Below are 17,843 nucleotides of genomic sequence, written 5' to 3'. Positions count from 1 at the left end.
ACTAATGCCAATTTAAAAAAAAAGTTAAATCTGGAGCATCAATATGCCTTAATCAGTTGGTCAATCTGGCATATTTGATGAATAGAAGGGCATTTTTATGGGTTGCATATTGAACTTTATAAAACTGTTTTCTCTTAGTATAATGCTGCGTTGTTTTAACTCAGATTTGGGTTAAATTTGAACTGAATGATTGGGTTAAAAATAAACTAGAATTAAATTAACCAAGCTGTGGAGATATATATAAAAACAGACATACTGTAAAAAAATCTCCTTATTTATATATATATTCTGAATTAAGAGATTAAAATAAATATATCAATTATAATGCGTTAGTAACACTTTACAATAAGGTTGTATTTTAATGTTAGTTAATGTATTAACTGACATGAACAAACAACATTTATAACAACATTTATTTTTTCTTGCTAATGTTGGTTATTGAAAATACAGTTGTTTGTTGTTAGTTCATGTTAACTCACAGTGCCTTAATGTTTACGAGCATGAATTTGGATGTTAACAAGGCATTAGTAAATGCTGAAATTTTATTAATTAATGCTGTACAAGTATTGTTCATATTTAGTTCATGAATGAAAAGTTACTGTAAAATGTGACTAATTTAATATATGTTGCATTTTAATTTTTCCTTATGTAAAATCCATTTTAATGAAATTCATGAAATGAATTTTTTTAAGAGTGTTTGTTTATTTATTGATTGATTTAGTTGAAGTCAGAATTATTAGCCCCCCTTTGAATTTTTTTTTCTTTTTTAAATATTTTCAAAATGATGTTTAACATAGCAAGGAAATTTTCACAGTCTGATATGTCTGGTATGTCTGATATTATTTTTTCTTCTCGAGAAAAAACCTAATTAACCCAGTTAAGCCTTTAAATGTCACTTTAAGCTGTATGGAAGTGTCTTGAAAAATATCTATTCAAATATTATGTGCTGTCATCATGGCAAAGATAAAATAAATTTTTTTAGAAATGAGTTATTAAAACTATCATGTTTAGAAATGTGTTAAAAAAATCTTCTCTCCGTTAAACAGAAATTAATAGGGCGGCTAATAATTCAGGGGGCTAATAATTTTGACTTCAACTGTATATACATTTGCCTCCTTTTCTAGAACTCATAGATTTTTGCTGTTTAAACATTGCTTAGTTTGGATAAATTATTATTATTATTATTATTAATATTTGCCTGGGCTTTCTACACTTTTTTTGTGCGCTCGACTTGATTGCAAAGAATTGATTGCAAAATAAACAGCTGTGAATTTATGAAAATAAAAGGCACCGACTGCTAAAGACACTTTTGGTTACACACATTGAAAGATTTGCTCATCAGCAGCATGATTACCTTCATTTGCTGTCTTTCCCCGCCAAATACTGAAATACACAAGTCAAATAGTAATCTAAACAGATAAAACAAGTAAAGATGCCATCCTCCGGCGAGAATCTTTAATGAATTCAGTCATCTGTTGGTAAAACAGCGTGACTAATGGCTCAGAGGGTTGTTGTTTACTCTGTGAATGGGATCAGCATGTGTCAGCGCGGAGTCAGTAGAAGTGAAGAGGTAAAAGAATCTGCTATAGAGCCACACACCACAGTGGCCTTCACTGAAGACATGCTGCTGTCCATCAAACCTCTTCTTTCTCCAAGCTGACACTTACACTTTATTTACAAGCCCCGGCTGCACCGTAAATCTACATCTGTTCACACTTTACAACATTTTCGTCTTGATTTCAAAGATTCAGGCGGTGTAGGTGCGTTTAAGAAGGATTGCAGATGCTCCGCTGTCCAGGCATTAGCTGTCAGTCACGGCCAGCAGGAAAAACTTTTGTTTTCGATTATTAAATTGATCAGAACATTGAAAAAAAAATTCAAGTAACTTTGTGACCACATTTTTTATTATAAACAAATGTAACAAAATTGCATTATATTACATGCCAGGGAGTAAGACAGTAATGTATCTTTTAAACAGATTCACAGTTTTCACAGCTTTCTTATTATTAGAAGATTCAGAAATCAAAGACATCTTAAGTTTGAAATCTTCAAGTATAATTTTAAAGCAATTGATATTATTTAAAATGTTCTACATCATATACATAATTAAAACATAAGGCAAACCCCCTCAACATTAAAAAGGCTCAAATGCTGAAGAGCAAAGATGCAGTTTCAAAAGCTTTTTAAAAACAGATAAAGTTGGAGCATGTCTAATGTGGAAGCTTGTTCAAGAGTTTTGGGGTGATAACAGCAAAAGCTTGATCCCCACTTCGTTTACACTGGGACCTTGGTACAGAAAGAATAAACTGATCAGAAGACCTTAGTGACCTACCAGTATTATATACATGTAGGATATCTGAAAAGTAAGTTGGTGGCAGATCATTTAAGACTTTAATAAATTACCTAGACTTTTGGCCAGCGGAGAAATGAAAATGGTCGTGCCGAACTGAGTCTGGTTCTCTCAAGGTTTTTTTCTTCACTCTCCTATTGGTGAAGTTTTTTTGCCCTCTCCGCTGTCGCCACTGGCTTGCATGGTTCAGGATCTGAAAAGCTACTCATCGATGAATTTGCTCTTCAGTGTTTGGACTCTCAGTAATGATTTCAAACCACACTGAACTGAGCTAAACTGAACTGAACTTAAACACTAAAAACTGAACTACCCTGATCCAGCTATTATGACCATTTATGTAAAGCTGCTTTTACACAATCTACATTGTAAAAGCGCTATACAAATAAAGCTGCATTAAATTGAATTAAGGATTTATAAATAATAATTTATTAATTAAAACCAATCTGTAACCCAATGGGCAGCCAGCCCAGAGAGGAAAGAACTGGGGATATGTGCTTATACGGGTGAGTCCCTGTTAGAAGTCTCGCAGCTGCATTTTGGACTAATTGCAATCTATTCAGAGCATTTTGACCAATACCCACATACAAAGAGTTACAATAGTTAAGTCTCCGCAAAATAAAAGCATGCATCACCTTCTCAAAGTCATTAAAAGAGAGAAATTACTTTAATTTTGACACAAGTCATAAATGGAAAACATGAATTCAACAGATGAATTTACTTGTTTGGTAAATTTTAGATCACTATCGAACTGAAACCCTAGGGGCTCTATTTTGACGGTCCATGTGCAGAGCGCAAAACGCAGGGCGCAAACACTTTCAGGGCGTGTCAGAACGCATTTTTGCTAACTTACAGACGGGAAAATCCGCTTTGCGCCATGGCGCATGGTCTAAAAGGATTGAGTTTATTTTCTTAATGAGTTATAGGTGTGTTTCGGGAATAAACCAATCAACCAGTCTTATCTCCCATTACCTTTAAGAGCCAGCTGCGTCGCGCCATAAGCGCATTGCTATTAACATGACGTAAAGTGAGTTCACTTTCGCTTTTGCTCTTGTGGATAGGGAAACCTTACCGCACAGACATCAATTAGCCTATAAATAATTAATTTCATTTGTTAAGCGCAAACATTTGTTTCAGAACTATTTCTAATTTCAATTCTAATTTCCAGCAAACGAATAAATGATTAATAATAATAAAGTGTGGTCAAAATACTGAGTTATTTCCAAATACACCTGCTATGACCCATATGGTCTAAAACCTGACAGGTGGACAAATCTAAGCTTGTTTTTAATAAAACAAATATAAATATGGATATAATAAATAATACTGCTAATAATAAGAACATTATACAAAAGCAAATTGAATGAACTGAAAAAGCCTACCGAGATGAAGAAAGTATAAAGGCAGTGGTTTTTAAATTCATGTAGGCTAGAAATTAATATGTGTTGTAATATTTTAATTATTTATATTTATGTCCTATATATATCCTTATTATATATATCTTTAAGATATGATATCTTTTTCATATGTAAAGATATATGCGTATTGCACTACATCTTGTGTGTAGTGTGTAAGCCAGGCGCACTTTGCGCCAGACAATAGACCGACTTTGTTCTGGTCTAATGAACAGACTATTTACAGTTTCTCAAAATAGCAACACGCCAAAACACGCCTGCTTTTTTAGACCAAAACGCCTATTAGCGCACATTTGAGCGCAAATGCATTTGCTATTTAAACAGTGTGGCGCAACACCTCAAAATGACCCTTGCGCCAGGCTTAAAGTAGTAAAAGACTATTGCGCCGCGCCTTGCGCCACATTGCACCGGGTGTATGATAGGGCCCTAGGTATTTAATTTGATAGCTCACCAAAACCTAATAATTCCAGAGGGGCAGGATCCCCCAACCAGACCAGCTCAGTTTTTTCCCCATTGAAATTTAAAAAAATTGACAACAGCCAGGTCTTAACCTCGATTAGACATCTTATAAGGGAGTCAAGGGCATTTTTTATCACTATTTTTAAGAGAGACATAAATCTGTCTGTCGTCAGTATAAAAATGAAAATCCACCCCATTTTTACGAAAAATAGATCCTATACACTCTCAGAACTAATGGTACGCGAGCTGTCACTTAAAGGTCCATATTAGCACCTTAAGGGTACATATTAGTACTTGAAAACTACAAAAGTGTTTCTCTTAAAATGTTCAGGTACTAATATATAATTTTGAGGTACCAGTATGGACCCTTTAAGTTCAAATGTGTACCTTTTGAAAAGGTACCACCCCCAGTGACAGCTTTATTTTTGAGAGTGTTAGTAAAAAATTTTCAAAATAGAAAAATGAAATAAAATACATTTTCTCAAGACGAAAAATAAGGATCTCATTGTCTATAGAGTTAAAAGCTGAAGTAAGGGCAAGAAGCATAAGCATTGTTGGAAGCAATACAGCTGGGGCTGGAAGATAACAAGAATTATTTATATTATCTAATAAATTATCCATTAATTGTGTTTTATTGACGTCTACCCCTACCTAAACCTAAACCCAACCATCACAGCAATGTAAAAACAGTAAATATAATGAGTATTATTCATATTGTCACACTTTATTTTGATGGTCCATTTGTTGAATTTAGGTAACATGGCATCTACATGGCAATCAATTAATTATCATTAGATTATAAGTAGACTGTTTGGTTGGGGTTAGGGTAAGTGTAAGTTGACATGTATTTGCAAAGCATCTGTCAGTTAGATGTCTGTTAAAGAAGCAGTATCAGCAGATATTAGGCAGACAGTATACTAATCCTCAAATGCACCATCAAAATAAAGTGTTAATATTATTTATTAAATTACCCATTAAATTGTATTTAACCCTAAATCCAACCCTCACAGTAATTAAAAATATTATTTATTGATGTACAGTGTCATAAACATTGTTATATTCATGTATCCACAGCTGTATCCTATCTACATTTATCAAGGCTTACACCTAAACATTTGCTTTTGTATAAAATATTTAGCCAAAAAAATTATAAGATTAAAAAAAAGAAGAAAAAAAAACATCTATAAACTTTGTAACTACATTTGAAATAGTAGACACTAAGACACTTTTTGATAGATGCTTACTGATTATAAGTAACTCTGCAAGTCAGCTTATTCTACTAACTCTCTACAGACCTTACTATCAGGCTACTAATACTGTATTAATAAGGGTGAGTTGAAATGTAGCTGCAAAGTTACTTATTAACAACGCCTGTGTTTATACGCGTGTTTTTAACCCGATTATGCTCAATAAGCTGACAATTCATGTGGTCATGTAAACACGTTAACTCAGATTTATCAGAGCAGGGTCATAAACTTTGCTTAATTATTCATGACAGCACACGTTGCTTTCTTAGTGTACTGTATATTTACTTCAGCCCGAGGTGTTTGTTATGCCTAAAATTTAAGTGTAAGCCTGGATTAATGGAGACCGCCAAAATAAATGATGTGCATAATAAAGTACAACCAAAAGAAAGAAAAATCGCTAGAGGGTAAAAACTTCGTAATTACATCACTTGATGAAAAACAAAAGGTTTATGATTCTCTCTAAGTAAGCAAATGACTGCTGAAGTGGTTTTACTTTGGCATAACTGATTAATTATGTAGAGGTGAAACATTCTCCACTGAGCATTTTGACAGAGAGCAGATGTTAAATTATAGCCGGTGACTTCAGTTTTCAGTTGCTTGACCTGCGTTACCTTTGATTCTTAATGGCTGTTATGATTCAGTGGGTTTTGCCATGCGACTTTTGGTGAGCGATGTTTATATAATGTGAGTAATTGTGAATGAACGTCCCGATCAGGTTTCAGTGGTCCTCATATGTGCAGGACACAGGTGCCTCATACAGGAGCTTTGCCTGTTTTGTAGATGTTAATAATACAATGATGATTCTGTAATTACTGGTAAATTTAGTTTCCAACATCATTATTTATTTAGGGTTGTATTTTTAGTTATTTAGTTGGCTATTTTTAGTTATTTTGTATTTTCCCTTGGATTCAAGTCAGGTGATTGGCTGGGCCATTCTACAGCTTTATTTTCTTTTTCTGAAAGCATTTGAGAGTTTTCTTGGCTCTGTTTTGGATCATTGTCTTGCTGAAATGTCCACCCGTGTTTCACCTTCATCATCATCATCCTGCTATTGTAGATGTTAGACTGAAGCAGCTAATATTCATTTACAATGACGAAGAGCAGATGGTTGCTGAAGAAGTACTAAGACAGGGGTGTCAAACTCAATTCCTGGAGGGCCGAAGCCCTGCACAGTTTAGTTCCAACCCTGCTCCAACACACTTACCTGTAGGTTTCAAACAAGCCCGAAGGACTCAATTAATTTGATCAGGTGTGTTTAATTAGGGTTGGAACTAAACTGTGCAGAGCTGCGGCCCTTTTGGAACTGAGTTTGACACCTGTGTACTAAGAGATTAAAGCTGCTGTCTGGGCGTGCTTTGCCTTTTTGCACCTCTCTTTCTTCATGTGTTCAATACTTCTTCTTTGTATCATTTTATTACACATAACTTCATTTGTAATTTCTTTAGTTTAGTTTCCTGTGCATGTATGGATTTTCCTGGTTTTTACTAAAACCCAGTAAAAATTTCAAGTAAACGGTACCTTTATAAATATGTTTTCTGAGAAAAATGGTGATCAATACTTATTTCCCTCTGTTACCACAATCTTAAAACAAATGCAAAATTCATCACTAAACACACAGTGGGTTGATTAATATCCTCTTAAACATGACTTCAGTTGTGTCATGTTCTTAACATTTATGTTAAAAAGTGGAGTTTTGGGATAAAAAGTAAAAAATGGTCAGTTCTGTTACCGTCAACTCTGTTAGTAAAATTACAACTGACAGTATGGAATATAATTGACAGCAACAGAGTTAAAAAACAGTACTCTAATAAAGTTTTTTTCATTAAAAGTATAAAAAAGTACACTAAAAATGAAATGATGTTGGTTGTTTACTTAAACTACCTATTTAAAATGAGCTGAAACGACACTATTCTTGAAGTTTTCTTGAGACAATTTAATTAATTTATGTTTAATTGTTTAATCGTTTAATGTTTTATCGTTTAAATTAATATTAGATCTAGGGCTAATCTAACAAAATAATTTATGATAATCGTCCAAAATTAGTATACCTAAATTGATATTTTAGAGATACAAAAAATGAAAAATTTTTAAAAATTTATTAGAAATTTTGTAGTTTGTAATTTTTTCCAATATTTCACATTCATTTGAAAGTATTATCTTCTATTTCTAAAGATGTTCAATGAATAAAATATTATTTTCTTAAATATATTAGTTTAATAAATCTGTTTTGTTCAAATGCACCAAAATATATGACCCATATTCACAGATAAATAGATAAAAATATTCATTTTCAAAATGGGTTGTACTCAGTTATGCTGAGAATTGTATATGTTTTATGTGTTCTTCCCTATTTCCTTAATGATTATGTTACAATTTAAATTAGTTTTGTAAATTGTTATTTCTTTCTGATCACTGACTCATGATATTTGATATAGGATATGTGAAGAATTTTCTCTGTGATTTTGTACCATGTAAGGCAACAAAAAAAAAATTTGGAGTTGGGGTGGGGGATCAAACCAAAAACAGCTTTAACAATAATAACAATAAAATGTTACCAAAAGAACCAAAGAAAAAAAAGAAAAAGAAAAAAAATCATTTTTGTAACCATTTTTGTCATGTCCCAGTAAAATATGTGCAGTAGAGGATTACATTTTTTTTAAGTATGGACTTAGATCATTTACCTAATAACATTAAAGCAACAGGTTTACTCACTTTTTCGGAGTCTAGAAATTGCTTTTTACTGTCTAGTTTATGTTTGGCAAACACTGAATTATTCCAATTTTAAATACTGAACAGCTTTTTTTAGTATTTCCAGTTCTGGAGTCACCAGCATATAATAGAGGAGTTGTTGCTGTGCTTGTTTCTCCACAGTCTGGGCAGATTTTCTCTGGTTGTGTTACTCAACAGATGCCTGGCCGTCTTTATGACGGGGTGAACTCAGGCTGAGTCAATGAAAGGCTCAGCTGAGCGAAGGTTGTTGCCAGAGCTGTGTTTGATTAGCCGCTCCGGCCGCGCTCTGTTCTCAATTAACTCCACTCATTTCTTTTCTTCTTTCTTTGAGGAGTTTTTATTCTGGGTGGCTTGGAAAGACGCATGAGGGACTATCAGCCACCCAGCGTATATTCTCAGCCTCCAGAGAGCCAGTAAAAGTGTGTAATTATGTTGCTGACGTGAACATGCTCAGGTTTCAGGCGCTCATGTTTTTGTATGCTTTATCAGCAGATCACCAATCGTGCAGTGCGAAGTGAAAGCATGGATTTGCCAATTGTTCTGGAATTAGTTGCATGACATGCTGTGTAATGGCAGTTCAGTATTTTTATTTGCAAGTAAAATTGTGTTTCCTGTGAAACAGACTCATTTTGAAAATAGCCAAAGTAGCAGATAACTCATACAGAGAGCCTCATGGTTTCATTTTTTGCCAATAATATGTAATAATAATAATAATAACAATAATAATAACAATAATAATAATAATAATAATACACTGTAAAACCCAAAAAGTAAAGGTAACTCAAACCATTTGAGGAAACTAATTGCAACAAACCATTTAAGGCCAAAAATGAATCCTAATGAGTACTGTAAACTTAATCCATTTGAGTCAACAAAGCATTTTGAGCACAGTATAACTTGATAAATGAAGAGAACTCAAACCAACTGAGTACTGTAAAACCCAATTAGGCAACTCAAACCGTTTGAGGAAACCAATTGCAACAAACCATTTGAGTTAAAAAAACGAATCTGTGAACTTACTCCATTTAAGTTGAAGTATTGAGGCATTTAATTAACTTATTAATTCAATACGGAGTTCAAAACTCTTTTCAAATGAGTAGAATTAACTTAGTTACTTAGTAGTTAATTTTGAGTTAACTACACTCATTTCTTTAGATAAAGTTGATGGCTTTTACAGTGTAATAATAATAATAATAATAATAATAATAATAATAATAATAATAATTATAATTATAATAATAATAATAAGACAAGTACATAAACAAATTACAAAATTATTTGTTGTTTTAATTTTAATTGTACGTAACAATTTACATAGTATGTCTATTATAAAATAACTTGAACATTCATATGCAGTCACACACATGTACATACTGTATATAAATACACCCCAGCTTATTATACTTGAATAAGTTTCCACCTCATATTAGACATGCTCCAACTTACTTATTTTTTTAAAAGCTTCTGAATTTTTATCTTTATCTTTTAGCATTTGAGCCTTTTGAATGTTGAGGGGTTTGTTTTTATGATTTAGTTGTTCTTTATGTGCTGTGTGATTTTTTATTTTATTTTAATTAGTATTGATTGTGTTCAACACTTTGGGCATTGCTGTGTTTTAAAAATGTGCTATATAAAAATACTACTAATACTCCATTTAATCTAATTTTATATATACTTACAGTGCTCAGCATATATAGGTAGACCCCCCACAAATCTCTCATTTAAATAATATTTTCTATAGAATATTATATACAATATTATATTTGTGCATATAAATTAGATTAGTCAGTGCTAAAGCCAAATCTGGAGCTTATCTAACAAAATAACTTACAATAATGGTTCAAAAATTAGTAGCCCAAATTTATATATTAGGGAAAAAATTTAATACATTTTTCAAAAATAGCGAAAACAAGGAGAAACAAAAAAATATGTACAATTTTGTTGAAATAATGTAATTTGCTTTTTTTCTTGCAATATTTTGCATGAATTTAACTGTGTTATCTTTCCATTTCTAAAGATGTTCTGTGACTAAAATATCATTTTATTAAATATATCTATTTAATAAATTTGTTTTGTTCAAATGCACCAATGCATTACCCATATTCACTAAGAAATGAATAAAAATATTTATTTTAAAAATTGGGTGTACTCATTTATGCTGAGCACTGTATATAAATACTATATAAATACTATATATATAATATACATACATTTGTAATCAGAATTATTAGCACCCCTAAATTATTAGCCTAAATTATTTTTTCACCAATTTCTGTTTAACGGAGAGATTTATTTAACACATTTCTAACATAAAAGTTTTAATAACTATTTTTTTTATAATTATTAAATAATATTTAATTAAATAATATTTTACTAGATATTTTCAAGACACTTCTATACAGCTTAAAGTGACATTTAAAGGTTTAACTAACTTAATTAGGAAAACCAGGCAGGTTCGGGTAATTAGGCAAGTTATTGTATAATGATGGTTTGTTCTGTAGACTAAAGAATATCGCTTAAAGGGGCAAAAAATTTTTACTTTAAAATGATTTTTAAAAAAATTAAATCTGCTTTTATTCTAGCCAAAATAAAACAAAAAAGACTTTCTTATTTGAAAAAAATATTATTAGACATGCTGTAAAAATTTCCTTGCTCTGTTAAACATAATTCGGGAAATATTTCAAAAAGAAGAAAAAAATCAAAGTAAAATAAATCAAGTTAACATTTTAATATATAAAATGCATTTTTTTAAATTAATTTGATATTTTAATTATTGACTTTACATACTGTAATTAGGTTGTCTCTTGTGCTCATGTATAATTTTGACCCATTACTTGTTCACTCTTTGATTTCATGAATTGAATTCCTGCGCTCCTCAACCATGAAGCTTATCTGCTCTCCAGATCATTTGATTGGATGTGCTCAGCTTTAAAGGGCCATTAAATCTGCTGTAATGAAGAGTGTAGTGCACTGGTGAGTGTGTATCTGCAGGCCGTCCAGCTGTGAGCTGCTTGAGGTGAATCAGTGTTCAGGCATGAGCTCCTGTGTGTCCTCGGCTCTCCATTAAATCTCGTCCAGATTTCTGCGTGTTCTTATCATGATGGAGAGGCCAGGCGTCCACAGGAGGTCCTCCACTTAACACCAATTTGCCTCCCTGCAGGTGCCCTTTGAAGTGGCCATCACAGGGAAGAAGGAGGGAGCCATAAATAAGTGAACTTTCGGAGTTGCCCCATCATTACACGGCCACATGGACCGAGCTCTGCAACCTTTCCGGTCCAGAGGTCGTAAACCCTCCACAGGCTACACAAACAGGAGAAACTACACCACACACTGAGAAAAGCTGTGTGACATGGTGCGATTAGTTATATACACATAAGCATATACAAATATCTGTTAATTAATGGTGTCCGTATTTTGTGATTTACAAGTTGTTGTTTTTTTTTTGCTATTTAAGGTTGTTAATTGGATTATTTGACATTAGTCTCAGCAGTGTCAACTTTTGATGTTGAAAATTCAACTCTACAATTTAACATAGTGACTTTATTGACATTTTAGTAGTTTAAAATAATATATTATATAATAATAGAAAAATAAATCTGTAAAATTGCAGACAATGTACAGGCAGTTTATTACAAGGTTTTTGTAGTGTAATATACAACACCAACACAGACAATATATCATTTTAAACCAATAAAAATGTTAATAAAAGTCACTTTTGCAAACTTTTTAAAGTTAAAAGTCAATTGGAAAAAAGATCAAGGTCCAATAATGCAAATCAAAACCACAAATGAAATGGGGAAAATAAAACATAAAAACATGAATTACAAAATACGCAAAACTGCTAATTTACAGATTATTTTTAAATAGTGTATGTATATTTTTATAGTGCATATATTATTTATTTATTTATTTTGTTTATTTATACAGGGACAATTCAATTCATGTTTATTTTTAGAGCACTTTTACAATGTAGACTGTGCCAAAGTTATATAGTTATATAAACAAGCATAGAAACAAGCATATAAAGCATATGAGTATTTCTAACAAAATATCTGGTGCATTTAGACAGGAGGAGAGTGTCCTACAGGGGTTGTTAAGCCCACTCAACTGCATGGAGCACACTTGTGCATTATACCATTATGTGGAGCATACTAAATTAAAAAGTATATATATACATACTAAACATAAGTATATGATGTATATTTGACTTTCTTTAAGCCAAACTTTAAGCACAGTTTTGAAAATATTAAAAGTGGTACTCTCTGATATACACTGGTATATCAGTACACCATCTTTCTGCTGCTTTCACTGAAAAAGCTGATTTGCAGACAATCACACATGTTAGAGGGGTGGTGGTGCAAGATCATTAAATATTTTATACATTTAATGCACATCAGCATAAATAAAAAAAATTCAAATGTAAGAAATTTATTATGTATATATTTATTATATATATAATTATTATATGACCAGGGATTTTTTAAAAAAATCTTTTTCAAATATTTCCCAAATGATGTTTAAAAGAGCAAATAATTTTATACTTTTTGTTTTTCTAGAGAAAAGTCTAATTTTCCTGCTAGAATAAAAGCTGTTTTTAAAGCTGTTTTTAATTTTTTGCCCCTTAGGCAATTTTTCAATTAAGCTATATATTTTTCGATAGTCTACTGAACAAACAATTGTTATACAGTGACTTGCCTAATAACCCTAACTTGCCTATTAACCTAATTAGTTAAGCCTTTAAATTGCACCTTAAGCTGGCTATTAGTATCTTGAAAAAATCTAGCAAAATATTATGTACTGTATTCATGGCAAAGATAAAAGAAATCAGTTATTACAAATAAGATATTAATACTAGTATGCATTGAAATGTGTTGAAAAAATCTAATATACAGCCACAATGCACAGCTGAGTGAAAAATTGCAACAGTTTATACACACGTTAATGGGATAAGTGTGAATAAAAAATAAAAACCCTGGCGTGCCTTAAAAACCCTTTTATTTTAAGAACTACTTTTTTCAATCACATATTCAAATCTGCACCTGACCAGAAGCTGCTCAATAGCCACTGCTTATTGCAAAAATGTCATTAGAACTTGTATTTGACTCATTTCCTTGCATCATGAAGTGTAGTGTCTTAGTGCTGATAAAACAGAGGATCTTGCTCACAGATCAACATTGTAGCCAGTGGTGTAAAGTAACAGATTACAAATATTCAAATTACTGTATTTATATTTTTTCTAAAGAATAATTGTAGTTATAAAATGTACTTTTACTTTTTTGAGTACATTTTTAGTGCAGTATTGGTACTTTTACTCCACTAATTTCCTTCAACCTGCAATCACTACTTTATTTTTTCTTGTCTATGGGGATTGGAAAAATTTGTTTAATTAGTCCAATCAAATCACACATAGAAGGTTAACTGCATCATAATGAACTTCCTCATTTATAATTGCAGGAAACTGTTTTTAAGCATTAAAAGTGTCATAGAAGATGTCCAAAATCTTTTCACGCATTGACCATGACTGTTTAGATGCATGTCACTGATGAAAAAATGACAGATGTAAGAAGACCAAAATGGCCTTAAACACCCAGCAGGCAAAAGATGTCAACATGGCGATTGATTGACATTATACTCCAACATCGAGGGTACGTTGCATTTTGTTTGGAAATGAAAATCGGGTTGACATCAGAACTCAACGTCAGGCTGATGTCAATGTCCAACATCCAACCTGGAATTAACCAAATATCAATGTCTAATGATGTTACAGCTTCATTAGACATCCATCAGATGTTGGATTTTGGTTGCCACACCTGGTGAATAAATGTTAGTATTTAATGTTAACATGACAATGGTTTAAGATGTTGGCTCGACGTTGAATTTTGCTCACTTTTCAACACAACCTAATATCAACCAAATATCAACATCATTTGACGTCATTATTGGACATCAAAATAACACTGTCCTTAGATGCTGGCTAGACATTAAATTTTGGTCGCCTGACATCACAACCTAAACATAATCTAATATAAACGTCTTATGTTGTGTGTCTGCTGAGCAATAACTAAATGCACTACAAAATGTTACGTTTGCACACGTCCACAAATTGCATGTAAATGCATCAGCTTTTCACAGCATAATACTGACTACTCGCTACTCTTGATTTTTTTTTGTGAAAGATCTACTTTTTACTCATACTTTGAATTATATTTACAACAGACACTGTAACTCTACTTGCACTACATTTTTAATTCAATTCAATGCAGCTTTATTTGCTTTTATAGCGCTTTTACATTGTAGATTGTGTCAAAGCAGCTTCACATAAATGGTCATAGTAACTGGATCAGGGTTGTTCAGTTTTTAGTGTTTAGGTTCAGTTCAGTTTAGCTCAGTTCAGTGTGGTTTGAAGTGATTATTGAGAGTCCAAACACTGAAGAGTAAATTCATCGATGTGTAGCTTTTCAGATTCTGAACCATGCAAGCCAGTTGCGACAGCGGAGAGGGAAAAAAAACTTCACCAATAGGAGAGTGAAGAAAAAAAACCTTGAGAGAACCAGACTCAGTTCGGCACGACCATTTTCATTTCTCCGCTGGCCAAAAGTCTTGTGCAGAGCTGCAATCTCAGCAGTGGAGGCTGGAAGCTGGCCTCAGCGAAGACTCTTCTGTCCCTGGAGCGTCACTGGAATCAGTCTCATGCTCTCCACTCCCCCATGACCAACAGCGCAGCAGCAGCAGCTCAGGATATGGCCTGGTCCCGGATATGGACACCTTGGGATCGTCTTGTCGCTGGTCTTGGGTCCAACCAGTGACTACGCATAATTTGGGGACCTCGGGATGAGTATCCCCAGGTGGAAATGGAGAATAAAGAGAATAATTAGCGTAGCTGCTGTTAATAGTGTATATAAACAAGATGTAGAAACTTGTGTGGAAACCCGCTAAGTGATGCATTGAGTGTATACTTTACTAAACAGATAGCCAAGTAACGGTACTTTTACTTGAGTATGAATTTTCAGTACTCTTTCCACCACTGATTATAACTGCTTTTATCTTCAGTGTCTCTTTTGGGGCTATCCCATGTTTCATTTATGGCTATTAATTATACAGTCTTTGTCGCATTGCCATCTGATTGTGGAACATTATAAAGTAAACTGCCAATCATGACAAACATGCAGTATGTATATGTATATGACATATTTATAAATCTCTTTCTTTGTGCGTGCGTGTGTGTACATGTGAGTGTGTAAAACAAAAAAAACAAAAAAAAAGTTTTTAACAATTTATAAAGTAATTATATTTTGAAATGCATTTTACACAGTACTATTAAATAAAATGGTATTGATTTAATGGTATTTTTTTATATTCATTTTTTTTTCACTTTGTACTTTGGAACATAAATAATTATGTGAAAAGCCATATGTAATGTTCATTAGGCTATTTTTCTTCAGCAAATAAAAGTCAGCAAATAATTAGTACTTAACCACTGCAGATGTTCACGGAGACAGAAATCCCCAATCACTGAAAAGCACTTTTAACGGCTCTTGCCTCAACTGAAGCATGCAGAGCAAAAACGTCCACAAAGAGCTTAGCCTTGCATTGCAGTCACTCAGTCAATCAGCCAGTCCTCCTCTCGCTTTAGAAGAAACTTAAAAGTCCCGTCATGTTCCCATGTCTTGAAAGGATTATGGTGCCAGTTGGCAAGCAGAGAGTGTTGACAAAGGCCTTCCTTTTTCAATGAGAAACACTACTGGCTTCACAAAACACTCTCACACCTATATCACATCACATCACATAATTTATTTATAGACTGTTAAAGACGTAGTTTGTCCAAAAATGACAATTCTGCCATCATTTACTCTCTGTCCATTTGCTTCAAACCTGTTTGTGTTTCAAAACACTGCTCATATTTGAAGGAATCCTGGAAAGACTTTTTCAGCTAATGACTTGTACAGAATTATTTCCTACTTTGGATGTCAGTGGTTCAAACATTCTTCAGAATACCCCATTTTGTGTCAAACAAAAAAAACGTGTGTTGGAACTATTTGATGTTGAGTAAATGGGTAGCAAAAAATCTCATTTTTAGTTAATGATTCCTTTAAAAATCTAGAACTGGCTTAAAATCTCAATGCATTAAACATTTTGGTGTCACTTTATTTTAAGGTAAAAGTCTCACTATAAACAAACCATTTACTAAGACTTTTAGCTCAATAAACTCCTAATTTGCTTATTATTGAATGCTGGGTTTTATTAGGTATTGGGTAGGATTAGAGATGAGAATAAAATTATGTACAATTACATACGTACAAAAAATCAGCCAATGTCTTATTAATAAGCAGGTAATAAGCCACAAGTTAATAGTGAGAATTGGTGCTTAAACTAAAGTGAACTAAATACCAAATTTTGATATGTACAAAACCCAATATTGACGTTCATGTTGTACAAACATGTGTATCATGTTGTAAAAAAATGTGCATTTTACTATAACAGTACATTTATAATCCGGTGATTTCTAATGCGGTGACCACGACTTCATTCATCCTGGTGAATTGCTCCAGATCCGATATTCTAGTAACAGAATCTGCTTGTCTTTTTCGATGTTTTGTAGCCCTTAAGGCTTTCACTTCCTCCACCGGGATTGTCTTCTGATGTTGTCTAACAACAGAAGCTTCCTCTGTCAACTTATCTAGCGACCTCCTCCAACTATGTTGTAAGCTTTTTTGGTGGCATATCGTCTTTTCGTTTTTTATTATTATTATTATTGCAGCATAACCTTAACACCAGCACATCAATAATTATTTATATAAACTAAACGTTGTTATGTTAAACTAATGATGAGTTTCAGCGCTAATCATGAACTAACTTTAACTACAAATGAGTTCATGTGTGAATAATGGCTACCTTAATAACTTGTTAGTTCTTGTTTGTTGATGTACTAATTAACACTTTTTAGTTTTAGCCAAATGTAGATAACATGTACAGATATTGTACATTATAACTGCATTATTCATGTACTGTTATTGTAAAATGTTAACTTGTGATGTTTGCTTAAATAATCTTGTCGCAAATAGAAATGTAATATTCACCCTAAAAATGTGGGGTTGTTTTAATTAAAATCTGAAAAAAGAGAACATTTACTCACAATTTACTGACCTTCATATGGGTTTATGAGTTTCTTTATTCTCTTGAACACTAAATAAGGTATTTTGAAGAAAGCTGAAAACCTGTAACCATTGACTTCCATAGTAGGAAAAACAAATTCTATGGAAGTTTACTTTATTATAGCTTTCCTCAAAATAGCTTACATTGTGTTTAACAGAACAATAAAACTCCAAAAAGTTTGGAACCACTTGAGGGTGTGTAAAAATTACACAATTATCAATTTTGGCTGAAATATTCCTTCAAAGAAATGAAATATTTAACTTAATGTTTGGATTTTTCCATATTTGTCCCCAAATTGGGTTAAAACAATCATGCATTTAGAATTTTTTACACTGAACGGCATTGAGTCTCATAGTGTTCAAACTCAACAAACGGTGCAGGACAAAATGTTTACAAAGTGAGGTTTTCCAAAATCATCATTGATTCTGTCATGTTGTAAAGTTTGAATGAACTCTTCAATGTCTTATAAAGCAGGAGCGCTGTGTCAGGCTG

Source organism: Danio rerio, chromosome 13, assembly GCF_049306965.1.
Source record: "Danio rerio strain Tuebingen ecotype United States chromosome 13, GRCz12tu, whole genome shotgun sequence".
Taxonomy (NCBI): domain Eukaryota; kingdom Metazoa; phylum Chordata; class Actinopteri; order Cypriniformes; family Danionidae; genus Danio; species Danio rerio.
Note: the sequence above shows the minus strand (reverse complement) of the source record.